This window comes from Cupressus sempervirens, chromosome 7 (genome assembly GCF_028749045.1).
Source record: "Cupressus sempervirens isolate cs-2001-9-10 chromosome 7, ASM2874904v1, whole genome shotgun sequence".
NCBI classification, from domain to species: domain Eukaryota; kingdom Viridiplantae; phylum Streptophyta; class Pinopsida; order Cupressales; family Cupressaceae; genus Cupressus; species Cupressus sempervirens.
Genome location: NC_143124.1, coordinates 928,280,309 through 928,298,952, shown reverse-complemented (window position 1 = coordinate 928,298,952; position 18,644 = coordinate 928,280,309).

Below are 18,644 nucleotides of genomic sequence, written 5' to 3'. Positions count from 1 at the left end.
TGTAACCTTTAATAGGATTGTCCTTTTATAGGACATCACTTTAGAAGAGTGAGGATTAGTATCATGTTACTGGTGGTTTTTCCCAAACTAGGTTTCCACATAAGATCCATGTGTCAAAAGTGTTGTTGAATCTACTATGTTTCATATTTACATTTTTGCAAAGATATTTTGACCTAGGATAGTAACCTACAAAAGTTTAAGCATTGTATGATCTAATGGGTGCATGCATATTAAGTTTTTATGGATATGGGTTCACTAAGGTGTGAAATTTTTTATTTGTACATTTGGACCTTGGATAACTGATTCACGTCCCACCCCTCTTAGTTATTCTAAAGAATTCCAATAGTCACTTCTTGTATAAGATGAGAAACACAAGCATATTCCATGTTTAAACAAGGATTAAGCGCATCATCAACAAGAAGGGTATACATAAGATTGTTATAAACAAATAAAACCTTGCAATGAAGAGTAGAAGGAATAACATGCATAGAGTGAAATCAAGTTCTTTCTAAGAGAATTTTATAAGTTAGAGGTCAAGGCATAACATGTATAGGAGTATCCAATGTCATCAGACCAACTTTCACAATTAGTGTTATAATATCCAAAGTGTTCTAAGAAACGTTATCAAATCCTCAAATAGGAATGTTATCTAGTTGAATTTTAGAAAGATCAATGTCCAAAATCTTTAACATATCTATACAACAAATATTCAAACTAGATCGATTATCAATTAAAGTCTATCGTATGATATTTTTATTAATAGAAATGACTACTGTAATAGGTGGGTAATAATCCTGAATCTCTTTAGAAGGAAAATCATAACGAGTAAACACAATTGGATATGGGACAAGGGTAGTATGCATGCATTGTAAAAAGGCATTAACATTATTATGATTAGGAGGTGGAATAGAGAGATTGGATAAATATTTTTTCAAGGGTTCATGATCTATAGGAGATGTTTTAAGAAGTTACCAAAGAAAAATATTGGCAGGGGTATTACATAACTACAATACCAAATCATAATCCAACTCAAGATCTTGAGAAAGACAAGATGGAGGAGGAAGAAAAGTTTGAGAAGGTGAAAGAGAAGTAGTAGGTGGATGATTATTCCTTGTATAATAGGTGTGAGACACCACATTATAATCCAAATGATAACTATATTTTCCCTTAATACTTATTTGAGGACAAACTTTAATAGTCATAAGAGGCTTAGTAAAAAAAGATGAATATTGACCATGTTAACTTGATGAAGCTCTTTATTGTTCATGAGAGTATCACTAGAAGATAGAGCATAAGGATTTTGATTTTCTACTTATGCTTCATCTCTACTAGGAGCAAAGACATCTCTAAAAGAAAAATAAGGGTCATATTTAAAAGAAAAAGTATCAACCATGTTATCTTTTTCGTGACGAAGGGAATAATCAACATTGTATTCTAGAGGTTCATTCAAAATAGAAAAATCATCCAAGGGAGGAAGAGAACACCCAATTGAATAGGAAGAATTACCTCTATCAAAAATCCCACCCAAAATAGTAGTATTATCATGACTCAATAGACATGGACAATAATCGTGTTTATCAACATGACCCTCAATGAAAGAACACACTTGAGTATCATCATATTCATGAAATGGAAAATCTTGAAGATCATGAACAAAATTCAAAAAATAAAGACAAAAACCCCATTTAAAGGAAATGTTATAACTAAAAATGTAGGATTTTAATTGTTTTTGTATTTTTAAAATGCAAATACATGAAATTCAATCTATACGTAAATGCAAAATGAGATCTAAATACAAAAATGCAAACAAAGTAGAATAGATATGACAAGAAATTGAACATTAAATTTGAACAAATGAGGAAATCCAATTACCAAAATCAAAAGTGGAAATGTCATATCTTGAGTTCACCACATATTTTAAGGGGGGAAATATTTGTCAAGGATATAAAACCCTTAGTTGTGTTAGTTTAATGAGGATTGTTGCAAATGCAATTACACTTCATGTTTGGTATGTGTTTTTGAATGGTAGTGGTTTCTCTCTTATTTATATATACATACATATACATATATCTGCATGTACACACACACACACATATCACATAATAATATAGATATCTTTAGTTTAGTCTCCTAGGTTTATCTGACTGAAGCTACCAAACATTAACACTCCATCTTAGCTAGGGAGGATAAAAAAATGATAGATATTACACCATTGGTAATATTAGGAATGATATATTCTAAGGATATCTTTGATTAGAAGATCTCCACCATTTTGATATCACATTTGATATCATGAGTATTGGCCTTAAGAATATCAATATATGATATTCACAAAATACTTTGTGTAATGGCCTATATAATATCAACACATGTTCACCAAATACCTATCACATACCTATACAAACAATTCATATACCTTCAAGTGAATCACATCTAACACTTAGTTGTTGATTTACAAGATGTAATTTATCATGATCTATTTTAACATTTACATAAAATGCATATCATGATTTAAGATATTGCAATATCATCACCTTCCAATAACTTTTGTAGATACAAGTGATAAACATTTTGAAGTCATCACTTCCTCATGATGTACAATTTAGGCACATATAGTCACACATAAGGACTTTCAAAATCCCTCTAAATATCAATCTTTTGAGCTCCTCATCCAAAGATGCTTCTAATGGAGTGCTGGACTCCATCTAAATCTAATATCAATCCTCATGTTCCTACAAGGACATCCTTGCAAAATATCAAATAAAATAGCTCATATAGTGCATATAGAAATATAAATGAGAGATTAATAATACATAAAGATAGTTTTCAAGATTACATTTAATCATATTATATTGATAATAAATATGATTAATTTCATAAGATTGTTCTCCCAAATAAATTATATCAACATAATATTTATTAATAATGAATTGCTAAGAAATTATTTGTCACTTTCTCCTTCCCTTGATGTTGATAGGTTGTATAACCATGCATCCATGTCACCCAACTTGGATGCCCAACATACCTTTTATCGTTCATTCTACTTTATGAACTATTAGTCCTTGTCAGCAGTTTTGAAGTAAGATTTAGCCTTGTCAACTAATGTAGTGTTAGGGGTGGTTTTGGATTTAATAAATTGTGATTCATCTTGACTTCTCCACAACTTGTCTATGTCACTTAATTCCTACAAGTGTTATGTCTTAACTAATAGTGGGTCCCTAGTCTTTGTGAAAGTTTATCTTATGCATCTTGTCTACTCAATGAGTCCTCTTCTTTGTTAATATTTATCATTTAATATTATGGCCTAACCCATAGAATCCATTCCCTTTACTTTTGATTTCCATTATATATTCTTCAGTGCTTTTTTATCGATAATTATCTTTTGCATGGACTGAGTTATCACCAATGATAATTCTCACTAACCAAACTGTAATCTGGGAAGCAATTGTAAACCAAGCCTCTAGCTTCTTAGATTTCCCAACAATTTACTCCTTGGAATAAATTACAACAAACTTTAAAAACACTAATTGGCCAACATATTAGGTTGATCGATAGTGGAGATATAGATTGTTGGATTCATTTCCCTACACTTGCTACTTTATTTCTTTGTCAAGAAGAGACAAAAAATGGAAGTTCTCCGAAATTCTATTATGCAGTTAATGCAATTTTCTCAAAGTTATCATGTATATTTTAGGAAGAGTGTTCTTGATTTCTATTTAAATTATTTTCTTTTTGTTGGTGAAGAGGAAGATTAAGAGAACAAGTTAATGTTCTCTAATGAAGAAATAATGTCAAACATGTACAAGCTCTTTCTTCTTGTAGAAGAGAACACCTCCGAAGCTATAGAATGCGACCTCATTTATTTGATAATGCATTCTCATATACAAGATATGTAATTATTACATTTGAAGTTGGCTTTGATACCATGTTAGTTTTATGAGGATTGCTACAAATGTAATTGCATTGCATTTTGGGTATGTATTTTCCAATGGCAATGATTTTATATCTTATTTATGTTATGGATGAAACACAGAGAGACATGTCCCTTCATGGGATATGCTTACTCCCTTCTTAAGATTTCACTTTGTGCACCTTGCATTTCCATTTAATAATTATTTAGTAATTATTAAATGTCATTTGTCTCTTAGGGTTTCTCTTTTAGGTTTTTGATCTCTTTCTATAAGGATTGATCTTTTGTAATTGTCTCTCATTCTTTTCATTTTGATTAAAAGATTTCCATATTTTTGGAGAAAAACCCTTGCCTCTTCTTTGATTTTTCTTGTCTATGACAGGTTCTTGCATGTAGGTATTCTCTAGTCTTTGTAAATTTTTATTTCTCAAATCCTTCATGGTATCAAAGCCAGATCTGTTGCAACTTGTTCAATATTTGGAGAAAAAGAAGATTGAGGGTTTGATAGAACAGATCTAGCATTTTGTATGAATATAGTGGGTTCTCTAATTTTTGGAGCACTATGAGGCCAAATAAACCTCACGGTTGGATTTAGAAGACATCAAAACCCCTATTTTCATCTAAAATTTGTCCAATTTTGACACAGTTGGAATTTGAGGCAAACAAATATTGCTTCTAGATTGGGCACATTTCTTGATGCGGCGATTTTCTATTTTTTTGGCACAAAAATTGAGGTTTTTTGTTTCAAAAATTGAGAATTTTTTAGACACATCGAGATCTTCAATTCAAAAATCAAGATTTTTTGGCACGTAGATCAAGATTTTTTTGGCAAATAAATCAAGATTTTTTGGCACAAAAATTGATATTTTAACACATAAATCAAGATTTTTTGGCATCATGTAAATTCATTTTTTTAGTTCTCAAATCAAGATTTTTGGCAAAAATAGAGGTAGTTTTGCATGAAAATCAATGTTGTTAGCATGAATACTTAAATTACTACTTTGGGGAGTATTTGAGGATGGAGAGTATTGACATGTTGCATTCATGACTATGTTTGTCATTGATGTCAACATAGCATAGTTTTTGTAAAGAATGGTTGAGTAGAAGACAAAGATCTTGATGGTATGAACAATAGTTTGATTATTTGGTGATGCATGGTTGTGGACATGTTCAACACAGTGTCCTAATGGTGTGGTCAAGTGTGTAGAGTCTGAGACAAAGATGTACAAAAGTTGTACCTAATTTACAGAGAGCAGTTTAGAGATAGAGTATTGGGAAAGCAGTTCCTAATATTTGTTGGTTATCTTACATCTGAGATGTAATGAAGAGATGCATAGTCAAGTAGTGATGAAGGATAGTCAGTTGATGATGTCAGTGAGTGCACAAGCCCTAATATCGCATGTATAAAGTTTTGTATAGATCGTGAGCTGATAGTGCTATTGTAATTGTAATTAATTAATTATCTTATTATAATTAATTAGGAAAGCCTCAAGACCAACTCAAGGAATTATTATGAAGATATGGTATAAAGGAAATAAGTTTTCCTTATTTGTAATGTGTATTAAGTATTTTGATCATTTTTGAAGTGCAAAGTGCAAAAAGGAGCAGAGTGCTTACTAAATGCATGTAAGTGATCCAAGGGATTATTGGATGCAAGATTTATGATCTGGTTACAAGATTAGAAGGAGCAGAGGTTCGGTTGATAGGACAGAGAAAGAGGAAGGAACAATATAGTTTCCTTCTATTATTTTGCAAGTAATAATGTAGAGATCATTTAGACAGTGGGTTCATTGGTCTTGCCCTTGAAGCTATTTGGGAAGTGGGTCCACTTGTCTTCCACAACTCCTAATAGGGCTGGAGTTTCCTAATAGGGACTTATTGTACTAAATGTATTCATAGACTCCTAATTGGGTCCATCCTCTAACAAGAAATATTTATATTTTACATCATCTTGTGGGTACCATCCCCACCACAATTTTCCCTTTGATCAAGGGTTTCCCTAGTTAACATATCTGGTCTTATTCAGTATGAGTATCTTGTTGTGATTTTAGTTTATATTACTCATATGGTTAAGTTTTTTTAAGGTTGATAATTGTGATATTAGTTGGATAACTGATTCCCCAACCCCATCCCCCCCCCCCCCCCCCACCCAGTTATATCAATGGACTATATATTCTAAAAAATGTATTTTGGTATGGATCCTGACGTGTTTGGTACCTATTTTTCATTCAAACCTAAATGATCCTTTTTATCTTCTAGGGGGCATAACTTGCTTGTTTTAGCTCCATTTTTTTGATCTAAAAGAAGAAATAAAAAGCTCTTCTTGAGCCCTATCTATATTCCCTATTATTTTCATTAGTATTTCTCAAAGGTAAATGTATTACTCAACTGAATAATTTGTTCTCTCTTCTTGTTTATGTATTTCTTCTAGCAGCTGGGGTTCAATTTTTTGTATTGTGAGGGTGTTTTGTATTATTGTTTTTTTATTTACTTTAGTAAACCATAATTATTTTTAAAAATAATCCAACACCTTCTAAAAAAATGGCCAAGATCTCTTCTTATTTAGATCTTCTAACCCCTCATAAGTATCACACATGGACGACCTTGATGACATGACTTCTCTAGTCAAAAGGGTTGTGGTCTTGTTTAGATGTATTTTAACCAATTTTATAGAGGCCTTTTGAGGTCATCCATTATAGAAACAAGATGGATGAGGCAATGGGTTTTATTGCTTTATAGTATCTGAAAATTTACAATTTCTTCTTGATGGGTGCAATACCCCACTAGATATGTGGACCAAGCTTAATAGCTTGTTTGGTATAATGAATGAGTTTAGGGCACTTTAGATCAAGGTATAGCTTACCTTTCTTGTACTATATTCTTTTCCTTCCATTGAGGAATTATTGATGAAGTTCAAATAAAAAAGATTTTTATTGCAGGGTTGTGGGAAAACTAAGACAAACACTGAGTGCATTTACCTAATTCTTCAGCTTCGTGGAGACTTTTAGATTTTTCTTCTACCTTCTATTTCACAAAATATTCTTTGGGTAATATATTTACCATGTCATCATTTGAGGTTTTTTGTGATCGTTTGACTTGAGAGCAAGCTAAGGTCTCTCAGTTGGATTCTCTCACAGGCTCACAGACTTATGTATTGGTAGCTCAACCATCTTTAGGGATGAAGGAGAAGACAAATAAATCTCATTCTATAGAGTGCTAGATTTATTCTAGCATTCACAATTCATCAAGACCACCTCCTCCTAAGGGGGTAAACCAAAGCTAGAAAGACCAAAGTGTGATTATTGTAATAAGCCTAATCGTGATGAGTCACATTTCTATTAGAAGTTAGATGGCTATGCCAAATAGGTTTCAGATTTGATAGCTCTCTTTCAGAAGAGAAACATCGATATTCCTTCTACTTCTCATAAATCACCTTCATCATCATCATTTTAGTGAAATGGAAAAGATATAGGAAAGGTTCATGACTATATGCAACTACTACTCCACCCTCTTCTAGATGGTTACTAGATTCAACTGCTTCACACCAACACTATTACAATTGTATGTACGAAAGGTTCTATTAGCATTGATGATGGTACATTTTATGATGTAATTTGTGTTTCATCTTTGTCCTCTAACCTTCTCTCCATTTATTAGATTACACATAGTGGGATAGGGAAGACAGTTGAGTTTGCACAAGATTTAGTGCACATAAGAGATAGTGAGAAAAGAAATGTTGTCGCTATAGGTATTGTTGATCACTCTTCCCACCTATACTCTTTCTCTCATTTTGGTTCACCATCTCCACTATCAAAGACTCACTCTCCTTCATGAGAGACTACTGAGGTGAAGTCAAGTCACTTGAACTTATGTGTTATTCCTAAGACCATTGTTGTGACTTCTACACCCCTACCTCCTATTCAAATTTCATATATCACACAAGATTATTCTTCAGCATTTCCTACCATTGTAGCTCTAGTCATCGAGCCACATACTATAGTTGTTGAGGATATATCAAAGGACACACATCTCCTCTCAGATGACAAATTCAACTATCCATTAGAGATTCCATTTTAGGATTCTCATGAATTCTCCTTTAAGCATTAACTAGGACTTTCAGTTTCACCTTACATTTGGGGGTTTCACCCTCCTTTTCCACTACCTTTTTTCCTTTTAGATTGGAGTCACATTGATATGTTCATCGACACATGAGCTCTTCCATTCTAGGGGGGCTATGGAGCCTCAAGTTTCTATCATAGGGGGTTTTATTGTACTTATGGCCTTGAGAGAGTCTCTTGAGATATTTCATTTGTGCATCCTTTTCAATCTCTTTTTGGAGTAGGATTTTTCCCACTAGGTTTTCTCTATTCCATCATTTCATAGAGATTTGGTTGTGATTGGGTGCCTCATTAGGCCTTATTGCTGGAACCCAAGTTTGTTTTCAGCATTGCATTGTAGTTTCCTTTCTTTTTGGGCATTGTTTGTAGCTGCATTATTGTTCATCTTATGGGGGTATTAGAGTAAAACATGATGCAAGAGCATCCAGTAGTGTAAGGGAAATCCTATATCACAAAAATATGCTTAGTGGTAGTTTTTGTTTAATGTGTATTTTATTTTTGGATGCCCATTTGGGTCAAATAGAGATTCCAACTCTCATAGTTCCACTACTGGTTTTTTGGGTTAGTTCTTTTGAGCACCTTGGGATATGTACCAATGTATAAAAAAGGTTATTTTTTAATTAATCCATAATTATGATGAGTTAGAGGGTGTAATTTTGAGGGTTGATTATACTTGTAATATAAAGCACTCCAAAAAAAAAAAAAGTCGTATGAGAATAAAAAGTGGGGGTTGAGTGAAGCTAGTCCATAGGGCTATAGAGCGTTTGGAGAGATTTTCAAAAATGTAAATGGCTCATTAATCAGAGTCCTAGATCAAAAGTTGTCTCTCAGAAGTTGAACTACCATTTCTGGACTCTTCTAATTTTACACTAAATTTTAACATGTCTTCTAGAACCTTTTTTTTTTGGTGGTGGATGCCAAAATAGAATATTTTAGAATGTATTCCTAACCCTAAACCTAATTTGGGCTACTTGAGGTCATTTCTGGCATTGTAAATGTAGTTTTTGATGAATTTTGGGAGAAGGTATTGTGAGAAGGATTTTTCTCCAAAATTTGATAACATTGTAAGCCCATAGGGCATGTCGTGGAGTCTATTCTTTTTGTACTGAATATAATAGCTTATCACTTTTGATAATAATATTCCCCTTTTCTTGTTGCGTTCATTTTTTCTTGGGTTGTGCTCTAATCAAAACATTAATTTCATTTCATTTACTAAATTATCTTCACTCCCTTCTAAAGATTTCACTTTATGTACCTTGCATTTTCGTTTAATAATTAATTAGTAATTATTAAAATTCATTTACCTCTTAGGGTTTCCCTTTTATGTTTTTAATCTCCTTTTATAAGGATTGATTTTTTGTAATTATCTCTCACTCTTTTCATTCTGATAATACAGTTTCCATATTTTTAGAGCAGAACCCTTGCCTTTCCTTTGCTTTTTCTTCTTTGTGATAGTTTCTTGCATGTAGGTTGTATTTGGGCTTTGTGGATTCGTATTGCTCAAATCCTTTAGAAGATGCAACAAAGGAACTTGAATGGATTGAAAGAGATCATTGACGTAAAATCCTTTAATCGATTGAATGCTTGGATACTCGATCTTCAATGGAGGGATTGCTTGAATGACACTTGAAGACTTGAATGCTTGAAAAAATGAATGCTTAAGTGCTAGTGCATGAGAGTGCTTGATATCTTGTAGATGAGTTTCCAAATGGAGGAAATGGATGTTTTATACATGGCTCAAAATTGACTAAATCCCATAGGTTAACCCACCTAGAAATTAACACCCCAAAATAATCTAGATATGGGACTCAAACAAAGGATCCAAAATAAGGTCTAAGAAAGGGCACACTATATCCTTGATTAGTGTAGCAAGGACATAAAATTTCTCTAATTGGTAGGTACACAGTGGCCTCACCAACTAGGGCCCATAACCCTTGGGATTCCTTTGAAATCCTAAAATAGGCCCTAGATTATGCAAATAAAGTGTAGAACCCAAGACATAGTCATTTTGATGTGGATAAGAGACTCTGAGTGATTGGATGAAGAAAAGGGAGGACCTATGTAGTTAGATCCTACGTATAGATTTACACCATGAAAATAGGAGGTTTGAAGTGGATCAATTAGTTCTTATCCTGATTCCACCTAGGTGAAAGGAGAATAAAAAAGAACAAAGAGGAAGAGATGCAAGAAGATGATGATCTCGCATTAAATTGGTATTAAATCATCATTATAAAAATGAAAATGATTCCAATTTAAGCTATTGCAAATCATAAAGCATAAATTGGTATTAATTTTGGATTTGATAGACTTGGTATGCCTTGGTGTATTTTTATATTTGACACTACCCATGCAACATGAGTTCTTAGATGTGTATGTTTTCCATTGATGAGTTTGTTTGGATCATTTAGATGACATGTTATTTGGTTTTCAATTCATTTTTTTCATGAAAATATTAAATTTTTTTACATTTATGTGTTGAGTTTCTATCTCTACAATGGTTGAATGTAAATTTTTGGTGCACAACAAAAAGAAAAATAAAAAAGAATTCATAGAAACACTATTAGGATACTATAATGGGAAGAGAAAATCATTTCCTTAGCTATCATTGTTCCTTTATTGGAGAGTGATTATTTCTTACTTTTAGAAATACCTTTTATTTTCTACAAAGATACAAGACTAGATAAGGATATCAAAAAAATTAACAAATTCTACATCAAGATGACTCCTAATGTATTATATGTCAAAGATGAGCACAATAAGCAACATGTTGATTTGGAGTGCCTTATTTTTATTCTATTCTATATCATATCTACAATTTTTGTTCAAGGTTCTATAAATTACTTCATAATAGCCATTTAAACCAAATTCAAAATAAAGTTAGGCTTGAAAATATATTCTTGACAAATATCTTCAACTTTCATAACAATAGGTTTATAAGATGTTAGCATATTTATAAGTAGTTATTTTATGATTTTTATATAAATGGTTTTCGATTCAATTTTTTTGTTTTGTTTTGTTTGCTTTTACTTCAATTTACTAGACCATTTCTAGAACATAAAACAATCCAAGATAATGAGGCAATTAAATCTTAAAAGGACTCTCTACACATTATATTATATTTTAAAGTAAGTAGTACTCAATATCTTGGAATAGTTTTCTTCCTCAAAGGTGTTTGACACTATATAACATTGCATGTCAAATGACTAGTTATTCTTTTCTCATGCCTAGGTGTGAATGGGAAAAATATATGAGTGGAAAGGGGGTGTGTAAAGTGTCATGTGCTTGGGAAATAATATTGTTGGTTCAATGAAATTAAGGAACACCTACAAGGAATTAATCAAATGCTACAGAAAAATAATTAGATTAGATTGCTAATCAATGTAAATTAACTATTTGTAAAAGAAACTTGGGAAAATATAAATGATAGAAAAGAGGGTGTACAAAGGCTTAAGTACTTGGTAAATAAGCTTGTTGGCCAAAGGAAATTGAGGAATACAAGTGAGATGCACTATAGAAAAAAAAGGTAGATTAGATTTCTAATTAACTTAAATTAATTATTTGGTAATATGACCAAAGAAAAGATAAATGATAGAAAGAGGGTGCATGAAGGGTTGGGTGGTTGAAAAATAAGCTTGCTAGTTCAAGAAAATTAAGGAACACTTGCAAGGCATCTATAAGTCACTAGAGGAAAAATAAAATTATATCTCTAATCAACCTAACTTAATTAATTGGTGATGTGACCTCTATATATTGGTGCAAAACTTAGAAGAGGGACGTTAATGTATATCCCTCCTAGAAGGTTTTTTATTCACTTAATTCTTTCATGCTTAGGGTAGGTCTAACCTCTTTAGATATGCATATCACATAGTCTAGTTGACACATGATGACCAAAGGTGGGAGTTCATAGAGTGTGCAAGAGTGATGATGGTGCACAACTAATCAAGGAGGACCATACCAAGTTAGGATGGAGGTTTTACAATTTTTTATAGTCCTTATGGGGTGGTGTTTCTGAACACCATACAATGGAAGGAGTGAAGACATTGTACAATGTTAGTTAGGCATATGGAGGGGAGACCTAATGTAGGTCGTATGATAACTAGATGTACGATAGTCAAGATTAGTTTTGCAAAACTTGTCTAAAGATGGTGTGAAGTGTATATGTTGTAAGGTCCATAGCTACTAGGCCTACAAAGGATAGAGATGTTTGCCAATACCAAGATTAATCAAAGGAATGCTAAATACTAGTGATGTAAGGAATGCTATGATTGAATGATAGAAATAATTATTGAATGTCTTTTCGACAATAAAATTTCATAGTTGTAAACAAAGATGAAACTCCAAATGTGACAAATATGACACAAAACATAACAAACAATAGAAGGGGGCAGGACTAAAACCCACCAAAATTGTACAACCCAAGTAGGGAAGATCTTTCACTTTCAAAATGGTGAACAAAGAAGAACTCCCAATGGAATTCATAATACATATTAAAAACCAAGTCACATGCCTAAAACTAGCCAACACAAGGAACATGTATACCCCCTTGGAGAAAAACACTTCAGGGAGAAAAAAATGTGCTAACACATGACATGACAAACACCTACAAATTAATTAAAATAGAAATGGGCCTCAAGATATACTAAATCAATTAGTCCCACATACCAAGCTTTAATATTTTATATACTTGATGACATGAACATTAAACTCCTCAAATCCTAAAAATTTCTTGTCCTCAAGAAGTTGTATTGGTAGGTGCTCCAAAATATGTTTACCCTCCCAAGTGGCATCATTGAGTGACATATGTTTCTAACGTAGCAGGAACTCCTTCAAGGCACAATTCTTTGGTTTTCTCTTTTGGACATCAAGGACCTTGATAGGTTCCAATACCACTTTCCCTTCTTCACTGAGAGGTATTAAGTCTATTGATATGGTGATATTTTTCCCCACAACTTTCTTTAGGAAAGATGTGTGGAAGACATTATGGATGCAACTTCCCTCCAACAACTCAAATCTACAAGAAACTTCTCCTATGCACTGAGCCACATAGTAAGGACAATAAAAGTGTTTCCTAAAATTTTCTTTGCCACCTACCTTTATGATTGACTATCTTTGTGACTATAGTGAGAAATATGCTAGATCACCTACCTCAAAAATTCTCTCAATTTGATGTCTATTTACCTATTTTTACCTACCAATTCAATCAAGTAGAGTTGCTTGCTAAAAATCCACTATTAATCCAAATGTTCATGTTTAATGCTTATGATAGTTACTTTGATGTATTCATGAATATAAGTTCTTTATTTTATGAAGGAAAGAAAAGTAAAACATAGAGAAAATCTTATTCAAATTTTTATCTTTTTTGAATGTGTTAAACTTTATATATCAAAGTATTTTTTAATGCTTCACACACATCGTGAAACTATCCAAAGAAAATGAGTCAAGGCTTAATCTAATAAAATGAATACACAAAAAACATGGAATAAAGTAAGAGGCTCATAGGACCCATTGATTGCCTGAATGACCGGTTGTGATGTTGGTTGTCTGCGATCTCTATACTCTTCTTGTCCTGTCCTTCCTTGGCCTTGTTAGATCTTAAAAGTGAAACACAAGAATGGACTAGATCCAATAGATCTAAGCAATGAATAGTCAAATCACTATCCTACCCTGCACATGCATCCATATTCCTAAATCCCAAGGCATGGTTTATTTTTCTAATTGGTTCATTTCCTGTGCAACAATCTAGACTCTTGTTGATACGTGGATGTAATTTGTGGCTCCCACAGGGGTTCAATCCCAATGGGTCAATAATAGGAAAGATCTTGATAATAAATGAAAAATAATATTAAAGGGACATGTATATCAATTCATGAAACCTTTTATTATTCATGATGAAAATTGTAAAGGAAATAAATTAACTAGCTATTTAAGGGACAACAATGTACATGTTGAAACCTTATAAACTAGTTGATACAATAGAAAAGAGCCATAGAGATAAACATCAAGAAATAGAGTGAAGGAGTTTATTGTATTCTAGTGTTTGAGTTTTGGGTCAACATATATCCAAGACAATTATTCTATGATTGACAAAACAAATAATTATTCTTACAAAAGAAACCATGCAAGCAATATTTAGCACTAAGTCAAAACAAAGAATGCATAATCATAATATCTCAACTAGACACAAAAGGGAATGCAATTAGTATGTAAAGTGTGCAAGTCACAAAAAGGAGTTTTCCAAATAATCAAATGTCTCACAAAAATATTTGAGTAAATGTGAAATTATGTAGAGATGACAATATAGACAACATGTATGACATACATAAATAACAATATGTCATCCAAAATGTATCTATTCAACATGGAAATGTCATGCCTCACTAAGTTCATTTTAAGGCAATAAACTAGTAGAGTAAAACAATTTTGTTGAACAAAAGAATGAATTGAAAGATAAGCTAAAAAGATGTTTTTATAGGATGTGTTTTTTTAAGTAAATTTGATGCAAATGCAATTCAATATCAATGCACATAGTTTGGTAATAATCTAATGTTAAAGATTGATTATCAACATTCAAATGTGAGAAATGTCATTAACATAAACTAAAAAGAATGTACAAAACATAGTTAGTTTTCCATCACATGTGGGGCAACATTATTTCATGATAAATTGCACTAGTAAGAGCTTAGCAATGCGTATTTTGATTGTACATGGCCTAGATATGGAAAGAAACAAATAAAAGTTAATGATCAACAAAAAACTATAAGTATGATATGAATCTTGCATATAACAAACATAATAAATGGAAAAAATGAAAGTACAAAGGATGTATAAAGAAGCTAGAGAAATGGAAATGAATAGATACTAAATGAATGGAGTTTTAACCCTATAGTTACCTCAAGAAAATGCAATCAGATATATACAGGTGAATTTGGAGCAGTACTCTGTTAGCCATGGATTATTATAATGCTTATTTCATTCATTGGATATTATTGGATTAATAGATGTGCTAAATGCTATAAAACCCCAAACAACATGTATGGATTAGCTAGAGTCCAACATTTTCTATCAATGAACAACCATAGCCACGGAATACCAATGAAATTTATAAATAGTGATTTCACTAGTTTGCATAGAAATTATGGGAATTAATGTAGTCAAATAATAAATTACATATAAAGAAATGCAAAAAAAGAATTTAAAGATTACAAAAGGAAAAAATTCAACCTTGGCAGTTCACAAGTGCTAGCAGTTAAGTTTCAGGTTATAGGTGAAAGCAAGTTACATGTTATAAAGAAAATGCTAAAGATACTCTCCAATGATTAATCAATGAAAACAACAGGTTGGTATAAAAAAAAAGATATGACCCATGAGGCTTGTCTTTAAAATGTCTTTCAAAAGCAACAACTATGCAAATTTCAACAAGTGGAAAACCATGAATATCAAATGAGAGTTGATGGTGAGGATTAGACCTACAAGAAATGACATAAAGGGAAAGCACAAAATTTTCCTTGAATTTGCAATATGAACAAAATTAAGTACCTAGATTGAAAAAAAAATTGTAACAAGAAAGTAAAAAAGCTTCGTCCACAAAGCTCAAATACCCAAATCAAATTTTGATAGTAAACCATTATACAAGGAATAAATTATGCAAGGTAAGACAATCGAGTTTAGATTTTGCAAGTATGATAAGGAACACAAACTAGTGCCTCTATTTGAAAACCCAGAATATCTCAAGAGCAAAATGACCTCTAATCAATTTCACTGGTAAGACTTAAGACAAGAAAGAACATATATGTTAGGAACAATGGAAGAAATGCAGAAGTGAATGGAACTCCATTTTTTCATCAAGTACCTAATTTGGGTTTTCATTCGCAAGTAACCTTTAAAAGCTCTATGAAGAAGTGAAATGCCCTAGTATAAAAAATACTAGAATTTAAACCTTTGACAATCAGATAAATAAATAATTTTACTTCAAACAATTTCAAAAATCCTTGTTTAAAGAGCCTGCATTTTGGGATGAATAGAGGAAAAGAAAGGTGACATGCTTGTAACAACAAATTTGAAAGGAACATGATCATGGTCATACAAAGTCTAGTTGTTAAAGCTACAGAATAAACCCTCCAAAAGCAAATGCATAAATAAGCTTATAACCCACAAATGGTGATAAAAATTCATGTCAAAGCCATTCAAGAAGGATTGCAGTTGTTGCCTTCAAACCAAGAGTAGGTTAAGTTAGTAATTTAAAAGAAACATTTTGTAGAATATATCACTTACATGGAATCAAATGATAAATTGAGAAACATAGAAAACATAAACCCATAAATTCTCCAAAATAAATGAAGTAGTAGAAATACTTGGTGGTTTAAAATACAGAAATGACTTCCCTTTTTATGTTCTATGAATAAGTAAACAATGCAAATTCCTCAAGTTATCATTAGAATTAAACTTTAAGATAGATCAATGGAGAAATTTTCAATTCTAATTCTACAGATGACTAGGGTTATGGAAAACTTGAGTCTCATGTTTTATACAAAATGATAAGTGTAAAATGACCAACTTTTGCATTGCCTTCTTATGAAATAACCTAGTGAACCTTTCTTCAATACCTTTTCAAATCCGGATGCATTTTGATGTGATTTATACTTTTCCATAAGTATGTCATGGGCATAGATTTTAGGTGTTTCTCTTTTAACACTTACACTTATCCTAGTTTCATTATATATTTACATGTTTATATTGTAGGATAGAATAAATCACTTCCATGGAATCAAAGAAATTTAAAAACAATATGTTGCAAAATAAATCACTTCCATGGAATCAAATGATAAACTAAGAAAAATAATAATATATAAACCCATAAATTCTCCAAAATAAATGAAGTGGTAGAAAGACATGGTGTGTTAAAATATAGAAATGACTTCCCTTTTTATGTTCTATGAATAAGGAAACAATGCAAATTCCTAAAGTTATCATCAAAATTAAACTTTAAGATAGACCAATGGAGAAATTTTCAATTCTAATTCTACAGTCGGTTAGGGTTATGGAAAACTTGAGTCTCGTGTTTTATACAAAATGATAAGTGTAAAATGACCAACTTTTTCATTGCTTGCTTATGAAATACCCTAGTGAACCTTTCTTCAATACCTTTTCAAATCCAAATGCATTTTGATGTGATTTACACTTTTCCACAAGTATGTCATGGGTATAGGTTTTAGGTGTTTTTCTTTTAACACTTACACTTATCCTAGTTTCATTATATATTTGCATGTTTATATTGTAGGATAGAATCATTAAGTAGTATTCTTATAAATCAATTTCTAATTCCATTATCTTTTAATAAAAATATTTAGACATTTTCAAGTCTTGACTGTATTTTTCCATCCCATTGTTCCTAGTTTTGATGACTTTCAAGTCAAATGTGACTTGATTATAATGGATGAGGATTGGGTATACTTGTAATTATGCTTTGACCAAGTGGTTTGTTTAGTTTAGAGATATGGATCAGATTTAAGAGTTGGAGAAAATCCAGTTGGGGTTGTTTTGGCTTTTCCATGGGAAATTAGAGGAATTTTATGGCCAATTGGAGTGTTTGTAGGGTATTTTTGTTGAGTCATGGGGTCATTTATGACTTGCTTGAGCTTGGAGAGTGGATATACTTTATTTTTGGAGTTTCTAGAGGCAATTTTTATAGGTTTGACCTTGATGGGTTATAGATGTTAGTGAGTTTTGACTCACTTTCTTTTAAATTTTTTATTATTGATTTGGTACTTAGTGATTTTGCATATCCTTTGTCTCATTTTCTCATCTTTCTATAACTCAATTTTTCTTGCAAGTTGAATATATTGCAGGTCTTCTCTTCTTTGCAAAATTGTTTCATCCTACTCATTATTGTATTTTAGCATAAGTTATGTGATTGATAAAGAAAATGTGAAGTGTTTGTTAATATCTTCCTTCGTAGCTTATGTCTCACAAATTTTACACCTTTCTTTGTAAGTGGTTATTTGTGCAACTTGTTGTTGTGTTACCTAAATGTGCAAGTACTAGTTTTGGCAACAACTTTTGTTCCCTTTTAGTGCTTGTGTCATTTTAACTAGTTAATGAAATATTTAATCATGGCTAGTCCATAATAGGTTGTGATATTGCTTTCCTTCTGCATTTGAGTTAAGTATCATTCACAAGTGTTCACTTTCATTCAGTTGGTATCCACTTTAGTTAAGTGTAGTTTTAGGCCTTAAGTTCTAATGTTAGTTTCATTATTAGTTTTCTTCATTTCAGTTTCTTTCTCCCTTTTCCCAAGAAATTAGTAGTTTAGTGTAAGAACAATCTAGGACTCACTCTTATTCAAAGATTCACTTTAACTTTTAAGTGATCCTCAGCTTAGGAGTGATTCCATGTTACCTTGAACTTTTGAGTTATTCTTTAACTTGACAAGGGTGCAATTTTAAGTGATAATAATTATGTACATGCTGGAGATCTTTTTTTAGAAACCTCAAAATATCATGTCCTTCTAGTAGTCATCCCTTAGTGCATGGTTGTCTCCCAAAACCATGCCCACAAACAAGAGGGGTTCATATACATAGAGCACTTTGAAAGGCATTGTCCCAATCAACATGTGACAA